We start from the raw sequence: 24,007 nt of genomic DNA, 5'->3' as shown, positions 1-24,007 counted from the left end.
TAAGAAAAGGTTAAAATACCCGACTGTACACAATCAATAGCGGGAGCGGAGTTGTTCGGCTACTAAAAGGTGTGAAAGTCCGACCATGGTTTGTAAAAAGCGGGTAAGAAAAGGTGCGAATGCCCGACAATGTATGATCAAAAGAGGGAGTGGAGGTTTTCGGCTGCAAGAAGGTCTGAATGTCCAACCATAATTTGTAAAAACCGGGGAAGAAAAGGCTCGAAAGCCCGACTATACACCATCAAAAGTGGGAGCGGAGGTGTTCAGCTGCAAGACGGTCTGAATGTCCATCAATAATTGCTAGAAAACATGAAAGAAAATTTTCGAATATCAAACTGCACATGATCATAAGCGGGAGAGGAGGTGTTCAGCTGCAAGAAGGTGTGAATGTCTACCCATAATTACTGAAAAATGGGTAAGAAAAGGTGCGAATGTCTAACCATACATCATCAAAAGAGGGAGCGGAGGTGTTCCGCTGTAAGACGGTGTGAATGTCCGACCATAGATGGTAAAAAGCGGGTAAGAAAAGGTTAAATTACCCGACTGTACACAATCAAAAGAGGGAGCGGAGTTGTTCAGCTAAGAGAAGGTGTGAAAGTCCGACCTTGGTTTGTAAAAAGCGGGTAAGAAAAGGTTCGTATGCCCGAATATACACCATCAAAAGCGGAAGCGGAGGTGTTCGGCTGCAAGATATTGTGAACGTCCGACCAAAGTTTGTAAAAAGCAGTTAAGAAAAGGTTCGAATATCTAACCAAATATAATCAAAAGCGGGAGCAGAGCTGTTCGACTGGAAGTAGGTGTGAATGTCAGATCATAATTTGCAAAAAGCTGATGAGAAAGGGTGAGAATGCCCGACTATACACCATCAAATGCGGTAGCGGAGTTATTCGGCTGTGAGTAGGTGTGAATCTCCAACCATAATTGCTGAAAAATGTGTTAGAAAAGGTAAAAATGCCGGTCCATACATCATCAAAATCGGGAGAGGTGGTGTTCAGCTGCAAGAAGGTCTAAATGTCCATCAATAATTGCTAGAAAACATGAAAGAAAATTTTCGAAAATCAAACCACACATGATCATAAGTGGGAGAGGAGGTGTTCAGCTGCAAGAAGGTGTGAATGTCCACCCATAATACCTGAAAAATGGGTAAAAAAAAGGTGCGAATGCCCAACCATACATCATCAAAAGAAGGAGTGCATGTGTTCGGCTACAAGAAGGTGTGAACGTCCAACCAAAGTTTGTAAAAAGCAGTTAAGAAAAGGTTCGAATATCCAACCATACATAATCAAAAGCGGGAGCAGAGCTGTTCGACTGCAAGTAGGTGTGAATGTCAGATCATAATTTGCAAAAAGCTGATGAGAAAGGGTGAGAATGCCCGACTATACACCATCAAATGCGGGAGCGGAGTTGTTCGGCTGTGAGTAGGTGTGAATCTCCGACCATAATTGCTGAAAAATGTGTTAGAAAAGGTAAGAATGCCGGTCCATACATCATCAAATGCGAGAGAGGTTGTGTTCGGCTGCAAGTAGGTGTGAATGTCCAGCCATAATTACTCACAAACGGGTAAGAAAAGGTAGTATTGCCAGACCATATATGATCAAAACAGGGAGCGGAGGTGGTTCAGCTGCAAGAAGGTTTGAATGTCCGACTAAAGTTCAAATATATTAACAAAAGCGGGAGGAGAGGTCTTCGGATGAGAGTGGTTGAAAATTTCCAACCATAATGTATAAAATGCGGTGAAAAAAAGGTGTGATAGAACACTAAAAGGTGGAGCGGAAGTGTTCGGCTGCAAGAAGGTGTGAATGTCCGACTATATTTGGTGAAAAGCAGGTGAAGCAAGGTCTGAATGCCCAACCTTACATCATCAAAAGCGAGATCAGAGGTGTTTGGCTGCAAGAAGGCCATAGTTTGCCAAAAGCGGGTAAGGTGCGAATGTCCGACTAAATATCAACAAAATTTGGGGCGGAGGTCTTCGGATGCAAAGTGGGTGTGAATGTCCGACTATATTTGGTGAAAAGCAGGTGAAGCAAGGTCTGAAGAGGAGGGCGTTGAGGCATCCTGGGTCTGACGGCTTTGCTTTGCGGTAAGACGTATTGCATCACTTCCTGTTGCTTTGTGTGTGTGCACTGTGACAGTTCTCGCTCTCCTTGAACTACTAATAATCACCTTATTTCTCCCTATAATTTACACATCTTGCATAGTTAACTCTATCCCATACTTGTTATATTCTAACGCTCACTCTTACAGATCTTTAGTCTTTATTTTTCACTTTTTAGCGGTGTATCTGGTTCTCTAGCTTAGCATGGCTACCAGTTCTCTTCCTCTATCTCCTGCTTTCACCTGCTCCGTGTGTCAGATGTTTAGTTACTCCTCTGCCTCCTTTAGTGGTAATGGTACATGTAACAAATGTAGTCTTTTTGTAGTTTTGGAGGCAAGGCTTTCTGAATTGGAAACTCGGCTCTGCACTGTTGAAAACCACCCGATAGCGAGCCAGGCCCCTTTAGTCAGTGCGGAGCCACCTAGCGTAGCTTGCTCTGTTAGTCGTCCCCGAGCAGATCCCGAGCAGCCGGGACTTAAGAGTGGCTGGGTGACTGTCAGGAAGAGGAGTCATAGTCCTAAAGTCAAGCCCGTGGTTCACCATCAACCTGTCCACGTTTCTAATAGATTTTCCCCACTCAGCGACACACCCGCTGAGGAGAAAACCCTGGTAATTGGCAGCTCTATAGTCAGAAACGTGGCATTAGAGACACCAGCGACCATAGTCAAATGCATTCCAGGGGCCAGAGCGGGCGACATAGAATCCTATTTAAAACTGCTGGCTAAGGATAAACGTAAATACGGTAAAATAGTTATTCACGTCGGCGGTAATGACACCCGGTTACGCCAATCGGAGGTCACTAAAATTAATGTTGCATCGGTGTGTAATTTTGCCAAAACAATGTCGGACTCCGTAGTTTTCTCTGGACCCCTGCCAAATCTGACCAGTGATGACATGTTTAGCCGCATGTCCTCATTCAATCGCTGGTTGTCTAGATGGTGTCCAGCAAACAACGTGGGCTACATAGATAATTGGCAATCTTTCTGGAGAAAACCTGGTCTGATGAGGAGAGACGGCATCCATCCCACTTTGGAAGGAGCGGCTCTCATTTCTAGAAATATGGACGAATTTATTAGTCATCCAAAAACATGACATCCCAGGGTTGAGACCAGGATGCAGAGTTGTAGTCTTACACACTTCTCTGCGGCTTCCCACCTGATGCTGCCCCCCCCTCAATCAAAAAACACAAAAGGAGCAAATCCTCTTGTGCAAAAAAAATTTAAAACAAAAACTTTAACTGAACAAAAACATCAAACTATTAAATGTGGTTTGCTGAATATTAGATCTCTCCCTTTGAAGTCTCTGTTAGTGAATGATTTGATTTGTGATCATCATATTGATATATTTTGTCTTACAGAAACCTGGCTGCAGCAGGAGGATCATGTTAGCATTAATGAATCAACTCCCTCTGACTATTTAAATGTTCATGTTCCTAGAACCACAGGTAGAGGAGGAGGAGTGGCAGCTATCTTCAGATCAGGGTTACTAATCAGTCCTAGACCCAAGATTAGTTTTAGCTCTTTTGAATCTCTGATTCTCAGTTTTTCCCACCCAAAGTGGAAATCACAAAAACCTCTTGTGTTTGTTGTTGTGTATCGTCCACCTGGCCCTTATTCTGAGTTTCTGTCTGAATTCTCAGAGTTTTTATCCCAGTTAGTGCTGAGTACAGATAAAGTCATTGTAGTGGGTGACTTTAATATTCATGTAGATGTTGAAAATGACAGCCTAAATATTAACTTTAATTCTATATTAGACTCTATTGGATTTTCTCAAAGTGTTCACAGACCTACTCACTGCCTTAATCATACCCTTGACCTTGTGCTGACTTATGGCATTGAGAGTGAACAGTTAACAGTGTTCCCTCATAACCCTGTCTTGTCTGACCATTTTTTAATAACTTTTGAATTTACATTACTTGACTACACGGTTTCTGAGAAGAATTCTACATATAGAAGGTGTCTGTCAGAGAATGCTGTAACCAGATTTAAAGAGTTGATTTCATCATCCTTTTCTTCACTGCCATGTGCTGATATGACACAGGATGGCTACCTAAATTTTACTCCAGTAGAACTTGACTCTCTTGTTGACAGCACTACAGCTTCAATGCGTACAACACTGGACAATGTTGCCCCTCTGAAAAGGAAGGTAATCAGTCAGAAGAGGTTGGCTCCTTGGTATAATTCACAGCTGCGTGCGTTAAAGCAGACTGCAAGAAAGCTGGAGAGACAGTGGCGTTCCTCTAATTTAGAAGAGTCTCAATTAGTCTGGAAAGATAGTTTAATAACGTATAAGAAAGCACTTCGTAAAGCTAGAACTGCGTATTATTCATTATTGATAGAAGAGAATAAGAATAATCCCAGGTTTCTTTTCAGCACTGTTGCCAGACTGACAAAGACTCCGAGCTCTGTTGAGCCATGTATTCCTTTAACTCTCAGCAGTGATGATTTCATGAGATTCTTCATCAATAAAATTGTTTCTATCAGAGAGAAGATTAATGGAATCCTTCCCATTATTATCACTGATGTATCATCAAGTAGAGCAGCTTTAGAAGTATCTTTCGAACCTGAATTGTATTTAGACAGCTTCTGTCCAGTTGATCTTTCTGAGCTAACAACAGCAATAGTCTCTTCTAAACCATCAACTTGTATGTTAGACCCAATCCCAACCAGACTGTTCAAGGAGGTTTTCCCCTTAATTGACACTTCCATATTGGATTTGATCAATCGGTCTTTGTTGATAGGATATGTACCTCAGACTTTTAAGGTTGCTGTAATTAAACCTTTACTTAAAAAACCTACTCTTGATTCAGAAGTGTTGGCTAATTATCGACCTATATCCAATCTCCCTTTTTTGTCCAAAGTTCTTGAAAAAATAGTTGCAGTTCAACTTTGTGATCATTTACATAGAAATAATCTGTTTGAAGAGTTTCAGTCAGGATTCAGAGTGCATCATAGCACAGAAACGGCACTGGTGAAAGTTACCAATGATCTCCTGTTAGCTTCTGATAGCGGACTTGTTTCTGTGCTTGTCCTGTTGGATCTCAGTGCTGCATTTGATACGATCGATCACAGCATTCTGTTACAGAGACTTGAACATGTTATTGGGATTAAAGGAACTGCATTAGGCTGGTTTAAGTCATATTTATCTGATAGATTCCAGTTTGTTCTTGTAAATGAGGAATCTTCCTCACACGTTGCAGTAAGTCATGGAGTTCCTCAGGGTTCTGTGCTTGGACCGATTCTTTTTACTTTATACATGCTTCCATTAGGTAACATTATCAGACAGCATGGCATAAATTTCCATTGTTATGCTGATGATACTCAGCTGTACTTATCTATGAAACCAGATGAAACCTACAGGTTGGTCAGGCTACAAGCCTGTCTTAAAGACATAAAGACCTGGATGACTCAGAACTGTCTGCTTTTAAATTCAGACAAAACTGAAGTTGTTCTCTTTGGACCTGAGCGCTTCAGGGAGAAATTGTCTAGTTATATAGTTACTCTAGATGGTATTTCCTTGGCTTCTAGTTCTACAGTGAGGAACCTTGGAGTTATTTTTGACCAGAATTTATCATTTGACGCACATATAAAACTGGTTTCTAGGACTGCCTTCTTTCACCTTCGTAATATTGCCAAAATCAGGAACATCCTGTCTCAAGGTGATGCAGAGAAACTAGTTCATGAATTTGTTACTTCAAGATTGGACTACTGTAATTCCTTATTATTGGGCTGTCCCACATATTCTCTGAAAAGCCTCCAGCTGATCCAAAATGCTGCAGCCAGAGTTCTGATGAGAACTAACAGGAGAGATCATGTTTCTCCAGTTTTAGCTTCTCTTCATTGGCTCCCTGTTAAATTCAGAATAGAATTTAAGATTCTTCTCCTCACATATAAAGCTCTTACTGACCGAACTCCATCATATCTTAAAGATCTCATTGTACAATATTTTCCTAACAGAGCACTTCGCTCCCAAACTGCAGGTTTACTTGTTGTTCCCAGAGTTTCTAAAAGTAGAATGGGAGGTAGAGCCTTCAGTTATCAGGCCCCTCTCTTGTGGAATAAGCTGCCAGTAAATGTCCGGGAAGCAGACACCCTTTCCACTTTTAAGATTAGGCTTAAAACTTTTCTTTTCGATAAAGCTTATAGTTAGGGATGGCTCAGGTAATCCTGAAACATCCCATAGTTAAGCTGCTATAGGCTTAGACTGCTGGGGGACCTCATCTGTCACACCTTTCCTCACTTTGCTCTCTTTTTCCCCCTGTTTAATTTCAAAATTGATTTTATGTACATGTGACATTATTGTGGTTATTAACCTATGTTTCCCTGTTCCAACAGATATCCTTTGAATGGCGTTATGGTGTTTTTCCCCCCTCTTTTCCCTCTTTTCTGTCTTCTCAAACCCCAGCTGGTCGAGGCGGATGGCCACCCTTCCTGAGTCTGGTTCTGCCAGAGGTTTCTTCCTGTTAAAAGGGAGTCGTTCCTTTCCACAGTTGCCACAGGCACGCTCAGGACGGGAGATTGGACTGAAGACACATTTCGGTGCAATCTGTTGGTTTCCTTAGCTAGGATATTAATTTTTTTAATTAGCTCTATATGAATTAATTGGATTATGATTACAATGAATTGAATTCCAATTGGCTTGAATTGGACTATATTACTTAAGTGCCTTGAGATGACAATTGTTGTAATCTGGCGCTATATAAATAAAATTGAATTGAATTGAATTGAATGCCCAACCTTACATCATCAAAAGCGAGATCAGAGGTGTTTGGCTGCAAGAAGGCCATAGTTTGCCAAAAGCGGGTAAGGTGCGAATGACCGACTAAATATCAACAAAAGTGGGGGCGGAGGTCTTCGGATGCAAGTGGGTGTGAATATCCCACCATACAAGTATGGTGGAGAGGAAGCTGTGAATGGCCGACCATAGTAAAAGGCGGGTGAGAGAAGGTGCGAATGTCAAACCATACATAATCAAAACAGGGAGCGGAGGTGTTCTGCTGTAAGAAGGTGTGAATGTCCAACCATAGTTGGTAAAAAGCGGGTAAGAAAAGGTTAAAATACCCGACTGTACACAATCAATAGCGGGAGCGGAGTTGTTCGGCTACTAAAAGGTGTGAAAGTCCGACCATGGTTTGTAAAAAGCGGGTAAGAAAAGGTGCGAATGCCCGACAATGTATGATCAAAAGAGGGAGTGGAGGTTTTCGGCTGCAAGAAGGTCTGAATGTCCAACCATAATTTGTAAAAACCAGGGAAGAAAAGGCTCGAAAGCCCGACTATACACCATCAAAAGTGGGAGCGGAGGTGTTCAGCTGCAAGACAGTCTGAATGTCCATCAATAATTGCTAGAAAACATGAAAGAAAATTTTCGAATATCAAACTGCACATGATCATAAGCGGGAGAGGAGGTGTTCAGCTGCAAGAAGGTGTGAATGTCTACCCATAATTACTGAAAAATGGGTAAGAAAAGGTGCGAATGCCTAACCATACATCATCAAAAGAGGGAGCGGAGGTGTTCCGCTGTAAGACGGTGTGAATGTCCGACCATAGATGGTAAAAAGCGGGTAAGAAAAGGTTTAATTACCCGACTGTACACAATCAAAAGAGGGAGCGGAGTTGTTCAGCTGAGAGAAGGTGTGAAAGTCCGACCTTGGTTTGTAAAAAGCGGGTAAGAAAAGGTTCGTATTTCCGAATATACACTATCAAAAGCGGAAGCGGAGGTGTTCGGCTGCAAGATATTGTGAACGTCCGACCAAAGTTTGTAAAAAGCAGTTAAGAAAAGGTTCGAATATCTAACCAAACATAATCAAAAGCGGGAGCGGAGGTGTTCGACTGGAAGTAGGTGTGAATGTCAGATCATAATTTGCAAAAAGCTGATGAGAAAGGGTGAGAATGCCCGACTATACACCATCAAATGCGGTAGCGGAGTTGTTCGGCTATGAGTAGGTGTGAATCTCCAACCATAATTTCTGAAAAATGTGTTAGAAAAGGTAAAAATGCCGGTCCATACATAATCAAAATCGGGAGAGGTGGTGTTCAGCTGCAAGAAGGTCTAAATGTCCATCAATAATTGCTAGAAAACATGAAAGAAAATTTTCGAAAATCAAACCACACATAATCATAAGTGGGAGAGGAGGTGTTCAGCTGCAAGAAGGTCTGAATGTCCGACCAATAATTACTGAAAAATGGGTAAGAAAAGGTGCGAATGCCAAATCATACATCATCAAAAGCAGGAGCGGATGTGTTCGGCTACAAGAAGGTTTGAATGTCCAACCATAGTAAGTAAAAGGTGGGTAAGAAAAGGCTCGAATGCCCGACTATATACCATCAAAAGCGGAAGCGGAGGTGTTCGGCTGCAAGACGGTGTGAACGTCCGACCAAAGTTTGTAAAAAGCATTAAGAAAATGTTCGAATATCCAACCAAACATAATCAAAAGCGGGAGCAGAGATGTTCGACTGCAAGTAGGTGTGAATATCAGATCATAATTTGCAAAAAGCTGATGAGAAAGGGTGAGAATGCCCGACTATACACTATCAAATGTGGGAGCGGAGGTGTTCGTCTGTGAGTAGGTGTGAATCTCCGACCATAATTGCTGAAAAATGTGTTAGAAAAGGTAAGAATGCCGGACCATATATCATCAAAAGCGATAGAGGTTGTGTTCGGCTGCAAGAAGGTGGGAATGTCCAGCCATAATTACTCACAAACGGGTAAGAAAAGGTACTATTGCCAGACCATATATGATCAAAACAGGGAGCGGAGGTGGTTCAGCTGCAAGAAGGTTTGAATGTCCGACTAAAGTTTGTAAAAAGCGGGTAAGACAAGGTGTGAATGCCCGACAATGTATGATCAAAAGAGGAGCGGAGGTTTTCGGCTGCAAGAAGGTCTGAATGTCCACCCATAATTACTGAAAAATGGGTAAGAAAAGGTGCGAAAGCCCAACCGCACATGATCATAAGTGGATGAGAAGATGTTCGACTGCAAGTAGGTGTGAATGTAAGATCATAATTTGTAAAAATCGGGTAAGAAAAGGTAAGAATGCCCAACCATAAATTATCAAAAGCGGCAGCAGAGTTTCGGCTGGTATTTATCAATGTCTAGATAGATTTCAACAAAAAACAACGTTGTACTTTGCAGTAAAAGAAAGTGCAAATCAAAAGTTTTAGGAATCCGAGAATAAGCTTATTTTCATGAGTACTGCACGATTTTGGATTTTATGTATAAAATGAATTTCTTCACGCAAACTAAGTTAACACTGCTTTGTCCTTCATATGTACCCATTTCTACATATATTTCAAGCATAAACTTCCTCATATTACCCTGAATGAGAAAGAGCCACACTTGTGATTAAGCCATACCTCCCTTTTGAGGAGTTCTGCATGATTTGGGATTTTATCTATAAAATTGATTCCTTCACTCAAACTATGTTAAAACGGCTTTTACCTTCATATTTATCAATGTCTTGATAGATTTAAACAAAAAAACAACGTTGTACTTTGCAATAAAAGAAAGAGCAAATCAAAAGTTTTAGGAATCCGAGAATAAGCTTATTTTCATGAGTTCTGCACGATTTCGGATTTTATGTATAAAATGAATTCATTCACTCAAACCAAGTTAAAACTGCTTTTTCCTTCATATTTATCAATGTCTAGATCAACTTCAACAAAGAACAACATTGTATTTTGCAGTAGAAGAAAGAGCAAAACTGAAGGATCAGGAATCCGAGAATAAGCTTCTTTTCATACGTTCTGCATGATTTGGGATTTTATGTATAAAATGAATTCCTTCACTCAAACTAAGTTAACACTGCTTTGTCCTTCATATGTACCCATTTCTACATATATTTCAAGCATAAACTTCCTCATATTACCCTGAATGAGAAAGAGCCACACTTGTGATTAAGCCATACCTCCCTTTTGAGGAGTTCTGCATGATTTGGGATTTTATCTATAAAATCAATTCCTTCACTCAAACTATGTTAAAACGGCTTTTACCTTCATATTTATCAATGTCTCGATAGATTTAAACAAAAAAACAACGTTGTACTTTGCAATAAAAGAAAGAGCAAATCAAAAGTTTTAGGAATCCGAGAATAAGCTTATTTTCATGAGTTCTGCACGATTTCGGATTTTATGTATAAAATGAATTCATTCACTCAAACCAAGTTAAAACTGCTTTTTCCTTCATATTTATCAATGTCTAGATCGACTTCAACAAAGAACAACATTGTATTTTGCAGTAGAAGAAAGAGCAACACTGAAGGATCAGGAATCCGAGAATAAGCTTATTTTCTTATGGGCAAGTGGGAACTGCTTTGTCCTTCATATTTATCAATGTGTAGATGGATTTCAACTTCTTCTACTTCAAAGTCCAATGTTTTTCTTTGTTGAAGTCGATCTAGACATTGATGAATATGGAAGGACAAAGCAGTTCTAACTTGGTTTGAGCAAAGCAATTCATTTTATAGCAAAATCCGAAATCGTGCAGAACTCATGAAAGCAGGCTTATACTCGGATTCCTGAAACTTTAGATTTGATCTTTCTTTTACTGCAAAGTACAACGTTTTTTTTTTTTAAATATTTCTAGACATGGTAAATATGAAGGACAAATCAGTTTTAACATAGTTTGAGTGAAGTAATGCATTTTATAAGCAAAATCCCAAATCATGCAGAACTCACGAAATGCTTTTTCTCGCTTTTCACTGCTTTTTACAAACTTTGGTCGGACGTTCACACCTTCTTGCATCCGAACACCTCCGCTTCCGCTTTTGATGATGTATATTCGGGCATTCGAACCTTTTTTTACCCGCTTTTTACAAACCATTGTTGGACTTTCACACCTTCTTGCAGCCGAACACCACCTCTCCCGCTTTTGATGATGTATGGTCCAGTATTCTTACCTTTTCTAACACATTTTTCAGCAATTATGGTCGGACATTCACACCTACTCACAGCTGGACACCTCCGCTCCCGCTTTTGATCATACAATGTCGGGACATCGCTCCTTGTCTTACCAGCTTTTTACAAACTTTAGTCGAACATTCACACCTTCTTGCAGCTGAACACCTCCGCTCCCGCTTTTGATGATGTATAGTCGGGCTTTCGAGCCTTTTCTTACCCGGTTTTTACAAATTATGGTTGGACATTCAGACCTTGCAGCCGAACACCTCCGCTCTCTCTTTTGATCATACATTGTTGGGCATTCGCACCTTGTCTTACCCGCTTTTTACAAACTATAGTCAGACATTCACACCTTGCAGCTGAACCGCCGCTCCCTGTTTTGATCATGTATGGTCTGGCAATACTACCTTTTCTTCCCCCGTTTGTGAGTAATTATGGCTGGACAATCACACATACTTGCAGTCGAACAGCTCTGCTCCCGCTTTTGATTATGTTTGGTTGGATATTCGAACCTTTTCTTAACTGCTTTTTACAAACCATGGTCGGACTTTCACACCTTCTTGTAGCCGAACAACTCCGCTCCCGCTATTGATTGTGTACAGTCGGGTATTTTAACCTTTTCTTACCCACTTTTTACCAACTATGGTCGGACATTCACACCGTCTTACAGCGGAACACCTCCACTCCCGCTTTTTATGGTGTATAGTCGGGCATTCGAACCTTTTCTTACCCGCTATTTACAAACTATGGTAGGACATTCAAACCTTCGTGTATCCGAAAACCTCCGCTCTCTCTTTTGATCATACATTGTCGGACATTCGCACCTTTTCTTACCCGCTTTTTACAAACCATGGTCGGAGTGTCACACCTTCTTGTAGCCGAACACATCCGCTCCCGCTATTGATTGTGTACAGTCGGGTATTTTAACCTTTTCTTACCCGCTTTTTACCAAGTATGGTCGGACATTCACACCTTCGTACAGCGGAACACCTCCACTCCCTCTTTTGATGGTGTATGTTCGGGCATTCAAACCTTTTCTTACCCGCTTTTTCCAAACTATGGTCGGCCATTCACAGCTTCCTCTCCACCATACTTGTATGGTGGGATATTCACACCCACTTGCATCCGAAAACCTCCGCCCCCACTTTTTTTGATATTTAGTCGGTCATTCGCAGCTTACCCGCTTTTGGCAAACTATGGCCTTCTTGCAGCCAAACACCTCTGATCTCGTTTTTGATGATGTAAGGTTGGGCATTGAGACCTTGCTTCACCTGCTTTTCACCAAATATAGTCGAACAGTCACACCTTCTTGCAGCCGAACACTTCTGCTCCACCTTTTAGTGTTCTATGGGGTATTCACACCTTTTTTTTCACCGCATTTTATTGATTATGGTTGGAAATTCTCACCCACTCATCCGAAGACCTCTCCTCCTGCTTTCGTTAATATATAGTCGGGCATTCAAACCTTTTCTTACCCGCTTTTTACAAATTATGGTTGTACATTCAGACCTTGCAGCCGAAAACCTCCGCTCCCTCATTTGATCATACATTGTCAGGCATTCGCACCTTGTCTTACCCGCTTTTTATAAACTTTAGTCAGACATTCAAACCTTGCAGCTGAACCACCTCCGCTCCCTGTTTTGATAATGTATGGTCTGGCAATACTACCTTTTCTTACCGGTTTGTGAGTAATTATGGCTGGACATTCACACCTACTTGCAGCCGAACACCACTTTTCCCGCTTTTGATGATGTATGGTCCGGCATTCTAGTCTTTTCTAACACATTTTTCAGCAATTATGGTTTGACATTCACACCTACTCACAGCCGAACACTTCCGCTCCCGCATTTGATGGTGTATAGTCGGGCATTCTCACCCTTTCTCATCAGCTTTTTGCAAATTATGATCTGACATTCACACCTACTTGCAGTCGAACAGCTCTGCTTTTGATTATGTTTGGTTGGATATTCGAAACTTTTCTTCACTGCTTTTTACAAACTTTGGTCGGACGTTCACACCTTCTTGCAGCCGAACACCTCCGCTTCCGCTTTTGATGATGTATATTCGGGCATTCGAACCTTTTCTTACCCATTTTTCAGTAATTATGGGTAGACATTCACACCTTCTTGCAGCTGAACACCTCCTCTCCCGCTTATGATCATGTGCAGTTTGATATTCGAAAATTTTCTTTCATGTTTTCTAGCAATTATTGATGGACATTCAGACCTCCTTGCAGCTGAACACCTCCGCTCCCGCTTTTGATGATGTATAGTCGGGCTTTCGAGCCTTTTCTTCCCCGGTTTTTACAAAATTATGGTTGGACATTCAGACCTTCTTGCAGCCGAAAACCTCCGCTCCCTCTTTTGATCATACATTGTCGGGCATTCGCACCTTCTCTTACCCGCTTTTTACAAACCATGGTCGGACTTTCACACCTTTTAGTAGCGGAACAACTCTGCTCCCGCTATTGATTGTGTACAATCGGGTATTTTCACCTTTTCTTACCCGCTTTTTACCAACTATGGTCAGACATTCACACCTTCTTACAGTGGAACACCGCCGCTCCCTCTTTTGATGGTGTATGTTCGGGCTTTCGAACCTTTTCTTACCCGCTTTTTACAAACTATGGTCGGACATTAAAACCTTCTTGTAGCCGAACACATCCACTCCTGCTTTTGATGATGTATGGTTGGGCATTCGTACCTTTTCTTACCCATTTTGCAGTAATTATGGGTGGACATTCACACCTTTTTGCATTTTAACACCTCCTCTCCCGCTTATGATCATGTGCGGTTTGATATTCGAAAATTCTCTTCCATGTTTTCTAGCAATTATTGATGGACATTCAGACCTTCTTGCAGCTGAACACCTCCGCTCCAGCTGTTGATGGTGTATAGTCGGGCTTTCGAGCCTTTTCTTCCCCGATTTTTACAAATTATGGATGGACATTCAGACCTTCTTTCAGCCGAAAACCTCCGCTCCCTCTTTTGATCATACATTGTCGGGCATTCGCACCTTTTCTTACCCGCTTTTTACAATTCATGGTCGGACTTTCACACCTTTTAGTAGCGGAACAACTCTGCTCCCGCTATTGATTGTGTACAATAGGGTATTTAAAACTTTTCTTACCTGCTTTTTGCCAATTATGGTTGGACATTCACACCTTCTTACAGCGGAACACCTCCGCTCCCTCCTTTGATGGTGTATGTTCGGGCATTCGAACCTTTTCTTACCCGCTTTTTACAAACTATGGTCAGACATTCAAACCTTCTTGTAGCCGAACACATCCACTCCTGCTTTTGATGATGGTTATTCAAACCTACTTGTTGCCCGCTTTTCATTAATTATGGGTGGACATACACACCTTGTCGCAGCCAAACACCTCCGCTCCCTGTTAGGATCATGTATGGTTGGGCATTCGTACCTTTTCTTACCCATTTTGCAGTAATTATGGGTGGACATTCACACCTTCTTGCATTTGAACACCTCCTCTCCCGCTTATGATCATGTGCGGTTTGATATTCGAAAATTCTCTTCCATGTTTTCTAGCAATTATTGATGGACATTCAGACCTTCTTGCAGTTGAACACATCCGCTCCAGCTGTTGATGGTGTATAGTCGGGCTTTCGAGCCTTTTCTTCCCAGATTTTTACAAAATATGGATGGACATTCAGACCTTGTTTCAGCCGAAAACCTCCGCTCCCTCTTTTGATCATACATTGTCGGGCATTCGCACCTTTTCTTACCCGCTTTTTACAAACCATGGTCCGACTTTCACACCTTTTAGTGGCGGAACAACTCTGCTCCCGCTATTGATTGTGTACAATCGGGTATTTTAACCTTTTCTTACCTGCTTTTTGCCAACCATGGTCGGACTTTCACACCTTTTAGTAGCGGAACAACTCTGCTCCCGCTATTGATTGTGTACAATCGGGTATTTTAACCTTTTCTTACCTGCTTTTTGCCAACTATGGTCGGACATTCACACCTTCTTACAGCGGAACACCTCCGCTCCCTCCTTTGATGGTGTATGTTCGGGCATTCGAACCTTTTCTTACCCGCTTTTTACAAACTATGGTCAGACATTCACACCTTCTTGCAGCCGAACACTTCCGCTCTACCTTTTAGTGTTCTATGGGGTATTCACACCTTTTTTTTCACCGCATTTTATAGATTATGGTTGTAAATTCTCACCCACTCTTATCCGAAGACCTCTCCTCCTGCTTTGGTTAATATATAGTCGGGCATTCGAACCTTTTCTTACCCGCTTTTTACAAATTGTGGTCGAACATTCACACCTACTTGCAGCCGAACACCTCCGCTCCCGCTTTTGATGGTGTATAGTCGGGCTTTCGAGCCTTTTCTTCCCCGGTTTTTACAAATTATGGTTGGACATTAAGACCTTGCAGCCGAAAACCTCCGCTCCCTCTTTTGATCATACATTGTCAGGCATTCGCACCTACTTGCAGCCGAATACTTCCGCTCCACCTTTTAGTGATGTATGGTTGGCATTTGGCACCTTTTCTTACCCTTTCTTACCCTACTGATTGCTTAAGATTAAGTTGTTTTTTCTCAAACTACAACATTTTTTTAATTGTTGAAACTTGATTTGAAGTGGATAAATAAGGAGGACAAACAGTTTTAAGTCAGGCTGATAGAAGGAATTAATTTTATAGCAAAATCTGTATTTCGTCATATGTCGAGAGATGCTTATTGCTGAAGAAGTTCTTTCTCATTCTACAAAGTACAACGTTGTTTATCGTTGAAACTTGATTAGACATGAATAAATATGAAGGACAAAGCAGTCTTAACTTGGTTAGAGTTAAGGAATTCGTTTTATAGGAGAATCCGAATTCGTGCATAACTCGTAAAATAGAGCTTATTTTCGGATTCCTGAAGAATGAGTCTGGTTCTTTCTCATAATACAAAGTTTGTTGTTTATTGTTGAAACTTCATCAGAAGTGAAGAAATAAATGAATGCCTATCAACAAATGTGGGATCTAAACTCTAGTGCTTCCTCTAAAATAATTTCCTTTCTCAATTCAGAAATGTGTGTGTGTAAGTCACAACACCCGTGACACCAAAATGGCTTTCTTTTCTCTCTTTTCTCTACACTCTGCACTGTGAGCACACACACCAAATCAGAAAGGCTTTTTTCTCTCTTTTCTACATTATGGACTGTGGGGACACAAAACCGCTCTCTCTTTTTTTTTTTGATTGTGTGCCAGGGCGTTGTCTCACGTATTAGATTATGCTTACGATACGAATGGGTTTATCAGTCACATCAGAATCCATACATACTGATCCTCCCGTAATAAAATGGTCGGATCTTATCAAACACACTTTGTTTCTTGTGACAATCAAGTCAGCGAAACAGCGTATACACGTCAAGACACTGAATCAAGTTTGCCACAAGAACTCATAAGTTTGGCAGTATTGCTCTGCCGTCAGCAATCATACACCCATTTTATTTTCGTGAGACATGTGCAGGCACCTGTTCATCTACTGTTCTATCACTATGAATTAGTTTATCTATTATCAATAAGGATACTTCTACAACTACTATCAAAGTATGTCCAGACTTCTTATGTTGTCAGTTGTTATATATATGAATAAGTGGGTAGCTACTGACAAGCATTAAGCATGTCACACAGCCCAAACATATAACATTTCAGGACACACCACACAGTTAACAACCACAGTGAAGTGTCAAAGCCCAAACATGTAACATTCAACAGGACACTTACACAACACATTCAAATCAAACAGTCAGACAACATACAAGAACATATACCCCAGCCGGCATTGCTCCCTGCCTATTTTCCTACAGCTCACTATGTGTGCGCACACCTTTATTCACAAACTCTTCAACTTATACTCTTTTACCAAAGCTGCTACAGCTCGATTGGCCGAATACCCTTAGATCCTATTTCGGTGAATTTGACATCTGCCTTACATGTAACAGATTAGCGGTTTAGCAGTTTTAATTTAGTTCGAGTGAAGGAATTCATTTTATCGCAAAATCCGAAATTGTGAAGAACTCATGAAAGTAAGCTTATTCTCGGATTCCTGAAACTTTAGATTTGCTCTTTCTTTTACTGCAAAGTACAACGTTGTTTTTTTTTGATTAAATCTTTCTAGACATGGTAAATATGAAGGACAAAGCAGTTTTAACATAGTTTGAGTGAAGGAATTCATTTTATAGATAAAATCCCAAGAGTCTGCTGAGAAAAGAGAGTGAATGCGAAGTAGACTTTAACACGGCTCTGGGGGCGAGCCGAGTGTGGGCTAACCGGGAGAATTGCTTGAAAGAAACGCGACACCGAATGAGCGGTCAGAACAAAGCCTCAATACGGTGTTCCCGTGGTGTTTTTGTTGCTGCCTTGTCGATTGCACAGGGGCAAGCGTTTCAACCAAGCAACGCTCACCATGGGGAAGGTGGCTATGGCAACTAGCCTGATGCCCTGCTCCCGCAGTGACGGATAATCGTACTCTGGTTTCTCTTCATAACATACAAGTCTTTCGCCTTTTACTAAAGACTTTCGTGGAGAGCAGCACTAATGAGTTGTTTCTATTTTTGGCAGGCTTTACCTTTGCGGGTGAAGCCCTTTCTGTCTCTGCAAAATAAATTTTGTTACTGTGCAGAGTTACTTCTCTGAGTAGAGTCGCCTTACTTGTTGCGATTGTGCCGATGTTCGAAGCTGGAGTGCAAAGTTTTTGCTTGAATGGTGCTTGCTGGAGCATGCGGGAGTGCAAAGTTATACCATTTAAAAGGGCTGAAGAGTGCTCAGTGCAGCGGGTGGGCGGAGGTGCAACGTGACACTCTGGCCACCTATGGCCATAAAAAGAACACTGCTACAAGTGCGCATTGTGCCAGCAAGGGCCCTCGGACCTGAAACAGTGGACAGTTATCGCTTCTCGGCCTTTTGGCTAAGATCAAGTGTAGTATCTGTTCTTATCAGTTTAATATGTCCTCTATACGAGGACTACATATTAAATGGATTTTTAAGAATAGGAGTTGAAAAAGAAGCTTGCTCCGTTCACTCCAAGCATCGACCCAGTACTGCAGTGCCGCTGGGAACGGTGCGCTCTTCTCTGCTCTTGTGAAAAAGCAAACAGCGATGCAGGATGGAAGTTTCAGGGAGCCCAAGATGAAACTTTCTTTTAATCTGCTGAGAAAAGAGAGTGAATGCGAAGTAGACTTTAACACAGCTCTGGGAGCGAGCTGAGTGTGGGCTAACCGGGAGAATTGCTTGAAAGAAACGCGACACCGAATGAGTGGTCAGAACAAAGCCTCAATACGGTGTTCCCGTGGTGTTTGTGGCTGCCTTGTCTTTTGCATAGAGTAAAAGACAAGGCAGCCATCGAATAGGGCCCGATTGTTCCTACTTGGTCAGCCGAGGAGCAAGGGGGGGGGAGCAAGCGTCTCAACCAAGCAAATCTCACCAAGTAGGAACAATCGGGCCCTATTCGATGGCTGCAACACCTGAAAGAGATATTGATGCGAGACCCGATCAAAAGCTTTTTCAAAGTCTAAATTTAAGATGACAAGCCGGGTGTTTCTGTCTCTAGCGTAATCAATGATGTCTCGAATCAGTACGAGGCTGTCGGTGAGTTGTCTCTCTGAGATGACACAAGCCTGGTCTGGGTGAATTACCTCCTCTAAAACAGAGGACATCCGTGTCGTTAAAACCTTGCTAAAAAGTTTACAGTCAAAGTTTAAAAGTGTGATGGGCCTCCAATTCTTTAGGTCAGTCTTATCATTTTTATCAGAAGTGAAGAAATAAATGAATGCCTATCAACAAATGTGGGATCTAAACTCTAGTGCTTCCTCTAAAATAATTTCCTTTCTCAATTTAGAAATGTGTGTGTGTAAGTCACAACACCCGTGACACCAAAACGGCTTTCTTTTCTCTACACTCTGCACTATGAGCACACACACCAAATCAGAAAGGCTTTTTTCTCTCTTTTCTACATTATGGACTGTGGGGACACAAAACCGCTCTCTCTTTTTTTTTTTATCGTGTGCCAGGGCGTTGTCTCACGTATTAGATTGTGCTTAAGATACGAATGGGTTTATCAGTCACATCAGAATCCATACATACTGATCCTCCCGTAATAAAATGGTCGGATCTTATCAAACACACTTTGTTTCTTGTGACAATCAAGTCAGCGAAACAGCCTATACACGTCAAGACACTGAATCAAGTTTGCCACAAGAACTCATAAGTTTGGCAGTATTGCTCTGCCGTCAGCAATCATACACCCATTTTATTTTCGTGAGACATGTGCAGGCACCTGTTCATCTACTGTTCTATCACTATGAATTAGTTTATCTATTATCAATAAGGATACTTCTACAACTACTATCAAAGTATGTCCAGACTTCTTATGTTGTCAGTTGTTATATATATGAATAAGTGGGTAGCTACTGACAAGCATTAAGCATGTCACACAGCCCAAACATATAACATTTCAGGACACACCACACAGTTAACAACCACAGTGAAGTGTCAAAGCCCAAACATGTAACATTCAACAGGACACTTACACAACACATTCAAATCAAACAGTCAGACAACATACAAGAACATATACCCCAGCCGGCATTGCTCCCTGCCTATTTTCCTACAGCTCACTATGTGTGCGCACACCTTTATTCACAAACTCTTCAACTTATACTCTTTTACCAAAGCTGCTACAGCTCGATTGGCCGAATACCCTTAGATCCTATTTCGGTGAATTTGACATCTGCCTTACATGTAACAGATTAGCGGTTTAGCAGTTTTAATTTAGTTCGAGTGAAGGAATTCATTTTATCGCAAAATCCGAAATTGTGAAGAACTCATGAAAGTAAGCTTATTCTCGGATTCCTGAAACTTTAGATTTGCTCTTTCTTTTACTGCAAAGTACAACGTTGTTTTTTTTTTTATTAAATCTTTCTAGACATGGTAAATATGAAGGACAAAGCAGTTTTAACATAGTTTGAGTGAAGGAATTCATTTTACAGATAAAATCCCAAGAGTCTGCTGAGAAAAGAGAGTGAATGCGAAGTAGGCTTTAACACGGCTCTGGGAGCGAGCCGAGTGTGGGCTAACCGGGAGAATTGCTTGAAAGAAACGCGACACCGAATGAGCGGTCAGAACAAAGCCTCAATACGGTGTTCCCGTGGTGTTTTTGTTGCTGCCTTGTCGATTGCACAGGGGCAAGCGTTTCAACCAAGCAACGTTCACCATGGGGAAGGTGGCTATGGCAACTAGCCTGATGCCCTGCTCCCGCAGTGACGGATAATCGTACTCTGGTTTCTCTTCATAACATACAAGTCTTTCGCCTTTTACTAAAGACTTTCGTGGAGAGCAGCACTAATGAGTTGTTTCTATTTTTGGCAGGCTTTACCTTTGCGGGTGAAGCCCTTTCTGTCTGTGCAAAATAAATTTTGTTACTGTGCAGAGTTACTTCTCTGAGTAGAGTCGCCTTACTTGTTGCGATTGTGCCGATGTTCGAAGCTGGAGTGCAAAGTTGTTGCTTGAATGGTGCTTGCTGGAGCATGCGGGAGTGCAAAGTTATACCATTTAAAAGGGCTGAAGAGTGCTCAGTGCAGCGGGTGGGCGGAGGTGCAACGTGACACTCTGGCCACCTATGGCCATAAAAAGAACACTGCTACAAGTGCGCATTGTGCCAGCAAGGGCCCTCGGACCTGAAACAGTGGACAGTTATCGCTTCTCGGCCTTTTGGCTAAGATCAAGTGTAGTATCTGTTCTTATCAGTTTAATATGTCCTCTATACGAGGACTACATATTAAATGGATTTTTAAGAATAGGAGTTGAAAAAGAAGCTTGCTCCGTTCACTCCAAGCATCGACCCAGTACTGCCGTGCCGCTGGGAACGGTGCGCTCTTCTCTGCTCTTGTGAAAAAGCAAACAGCGATGCAGGATGGAAGTTTCAGGGAGCCCAAGATGAAACTTTCTTTTAATCTGCTGAGAAAAGAGAGTGAATGCGAAGTAGACTTTAACACAGCTCTGGGAGCGAGCTGAGTGTGGGCTAACCGGGAGAATTGCTTGAAAGAAACGCGACACCGAATGAGTGGTCAGAACAAAGCCTCAATACGGTGTTCCCGTGGTGTTTGTGGCTGCCTTGTCTTTTGCACAGAGTAAAAGACAAGGCAGCCATCGAATAGGGCCCGATTGTTCCTACTTGGTCAGCCGAGGAGCAAGGGGGGGGGAGCAAGCGTCTCAACCAAGCAAATCTCACCAAGTAGGAACAATCGGGCCCTATTCGATGGCTGCAACACCTGAAAGAGATATTGATGCGAGACCCGATCAAAAGCTTTTTCAAAGTCTAAATTTAAGATGACAAGCCGGGTGTTTCTGTCTCTAGCGTAATCAATGATGTCTCGAATCAGTACGAGGCTGTCGGTGAGTTGTCTCTCTGAGATGACACAAGCCTGGTCTGGGTGAATTACCTCCTCTAAAACAGAGGACATCCGTGTCGTTAAAACCTTGCTAAAAAGTTTACAGTCAAAGTTTAAAAGTGTGATGGGCCTCCAATTCTTTAGGTCAGTCTTATCATTTTTATCAGAAGTGAAGAAATAAATTAATGCCTATCAACAAATGTGGGATCTAAACTCTAGTGCTTCCTCTAAAATAATTTCCTTTCTCAATTTAGAAATGTGTGTGTGTAAGTCACAACACCCGTGACACCAAAACGGCTTTCTTTTCTCTACACTCTGCACTATGAGCACACACACCAAATCAGAAAGGCTTTTTTCTCTCTTTTCTACATTATGGACTGTGGGGACACAAAACCGCTCTCTCTTTTTTTTTTTATCGTGTGCCAGGGCGTTGTCTCACGTATTAGATTGTGCTTAAGATACGAATGGGTTTATCAGTCACATCAGAATCCATACATACTGATCATCCCGTAATAAAATGGTCGGATCTTATCAAACACACTTTGTTTCTTGTGACAATCAAGTCAGCGAAACAGCGTATACACGTCAAGACACTGAATCAAGTTTGCCAAAAGAACTCATAAGTTTGGCAGTATTGCTCTGCCGTCAGCAATCATACATCCATTTTATTTTCGTGAGACATGTGCAGGCACCTGTTCATCTACTGTTCTATCACTATGAATTAGTTTATCTATTATCAATAAGGATACTTCTACAACTACTCTATCAAAGTATGTCCGGACTTCTTACGTAGTCAGTTGCTATATATGAATAAGTGGGTAGCTACTGACAAGCATTAAGCATGTCACACAGCCCAAACATATAACATTTCAGGACACACCACACAGTTAACAACCACAGTGAAGCGTGTCAAAGCCCAAACATGTAACATTCAACAGGACACTTACACAACTCCCGGTAATATAATTGAAACAACTCATTAGTGCTGCTCTCCACGGAAGTCTTTAGTAAAAGGCGAAAGACTTGTATGTTATGAAGAGAAACCAGAGTACGATTATCTGTCACTGCGGGAGCAGGGCATCAGGCTAGTTGGTATAGCCACCTTCCCCATGGTGAGCTTTGCTTGGTTGAGACGCTTGCCCCCCCCCCTTGCTCCTCGGCTGACCAAGTAGGAACAATCGGGCCCTATTCGATGGCTGCCTTTTCTTTTACTCTATGCAAAAGACAAGGCAGCAACAAAAACACCACGAGAATCCCGTATTGAGGCTTTGTTCTGACCGCTCATTCGGTGTCGCGTTTCTTTCAAGCAATTCTCCCGGTTAGCCGACACTCGGCCCGCTCCCATAGCCGTGTTAAAGTCTACTTCGCATTCACTCTCTTTTCTCTGCAGACTCTTGGGATTTTATCTATAAAATGAATTCCTTCACTCAAACTATGTCAAAACTGCTTTGTCGTTCATATTTACCATGTCTAGAAAGATTTAAACAAAAAAAACAACGTTGTACTTTGCAGTAAAAGAAAGAGCAAATCTAAAGTTTCAGGAATCCGAGAATAAGCTTACTTTCATGAGTGCTTCACGATTTCGGATTTTGCTATAAAATGAATTCCTTCACTCAAACTAAATTTAAACTGCTAAACCGCTAATCTGTTACATGTAAGGCAGATGTCAAATTCACCGAAATAGGATCTAAGGGTATTCGGCCAATCGAGCTGTAGCAGCTTCGGTAAAAGAGTATAAGTTGAAGAGTTTGTGAATAAAGGTGTGCGCACACATAGTGAGCTGTAGGAAAATAGGCAGGGAGCAATGCCGGCTGGGGTATATGTTCTTGTATGTTGTCTGACTGTTTGATTTGAATGTGTTGTGTAAGTGTCCTGTTGAATGTTTGGGCTTTGACACTTCACTGTGGTTGTTAACTGTGTGGTGTGTCCTGAAATGTTATATGTTTGGGCTGTGTGACATGCTTAATGCTTGTCAGTAGCTATCCACTTATTCATATATAGCAACTGACAACATAAGAAGTCTGGACATACTTTGATAGTAGTTGTAGAAGTATCCTTATTGATAATAGATAAACTAATTCATAGTGATAGAACAGTAGATGAACAGGTGCCTGCACGTCTCACGAAAATAAAATGGGTGTATGATTGCTGACGGCAGAGCAATACTGCCAAACTTATGAGTTCTTGTGGCAAACTTGATTCAGTGTCTTGACGTGTATACGCTGTTTCGCTGACTTGATTGTCACAAGAAGCAAAGTGTGTTTGATAAGATCCGACCATTTTATTACGGGAGGATCAGTATGTATGGATTCTGATGTGACTGATAAACCCATTCGTATCTTAAGCATAATCTAATACGTGAGACAACGCCCTGGCACACAATCAAAAAAAAAAGAGAGAGCGGTTTTGTGTCCCCACAGTCCATAATGTAGAAAAGAGAGAAAAAAGCCTTTCTGATTTGGTGTGTGTGCTCATAGTGCAGAGTGTAGAGAAAAGAGAGAAAAGAAAGCCGTTTTGGTGTCACGGGTGTTGTGACTTACACACACACATTTCTGAATTGAGAAAAGAAATTATTTTAGAGGAAGCAGTAGAGTTTAGATCCCACAT

At 41.6% G+C, this 24,007-nt stretch overlaps 5 non-coding genes across 5 annotated transcripts; 4 read left to right on the top strand and 1 right to left on the bottom strand.

Annotated features, from left to right (window-relative positions):
- Positions 1 to 17,477: 17,477 nt before the first annotated feature.
- Positions 17,478 to 17,591, top strand: LOC140287411 (U5 spliceosomal RNA). Its single transcript, XR_011911586.1, has one exon. It is a non-coding gene; the product is annotated as a U5 spliceosomal RNA (small nuclear RNA).
- Positions 17,592 to 17,899: 308 nt separating this feature from the next.
- Positions 17,900 to 18,083, top strand: LOC140287409 (U2 spliceosomal RNA). Its single transcript, XR_011911584.1, has one exon. It is a non-coding gene; the product is annotated as a U2 spliceosomal RNA (small nuclear RNA).
- A 2,199-nt stretch (positions 18,084 to 20,282) lies between these two features.
- LOC140287410 (U5 spliceosomal RNA) lies at positions 20,283 to 20,396 on the top strand. The gene has a single exon (XR_011911585.1). It is a non-coding gene; the product is annotated as a U5 spliceosomal RNA (small nuclear RNA).
- Positions 20,397 to 20,704: 308 nt separating this feature from the next.
- LOC140287417 (U2 spliceosomal RNA) lies at positions 20,705 to 20,888 on the top strand. Its single transcript, XR_011911591.1, has one exon. It is a non-coding gene; the product is annotated as a U2 spliceosomal RNA (small nuclear RNA).
- Positions 20,889 to 22,336: 1,448 nt separating this feature from the next.
- Positions 22,337 to 22,452, bottom strand: LOC140287415 (U5 spliceosomal RNA). The gene has a single exon (XR_011911589.1). It is a non-coding gene; the product is annotated as a U5 spliceosomal RNA (small nuclear RNA).
- Between the last annotated feature and the right edge of the window lie 1,555 nt (positions 22,453 to 24,007).

The sequence above is a fragment of the Leuresthes tenuis genome, unplaced genomic scaffold, assembly GCF_036924035.1.
Source record: "Leuresthes tenuis unplaced genomic scaffold, fLeuTen1.0.hap1 SCAF_131, whole genome shotgun sequence".
Classification (NCBI taxonomy): Eukaryota; Metazoa; Chordata; class Actinopteri; order Atheriniformes; family Atherinopsidae; genus Leuresthes; species Leuresthes tenuis.
This window is presented reverse-complemented; position numbering and strand designations above follow the sequence as displayed.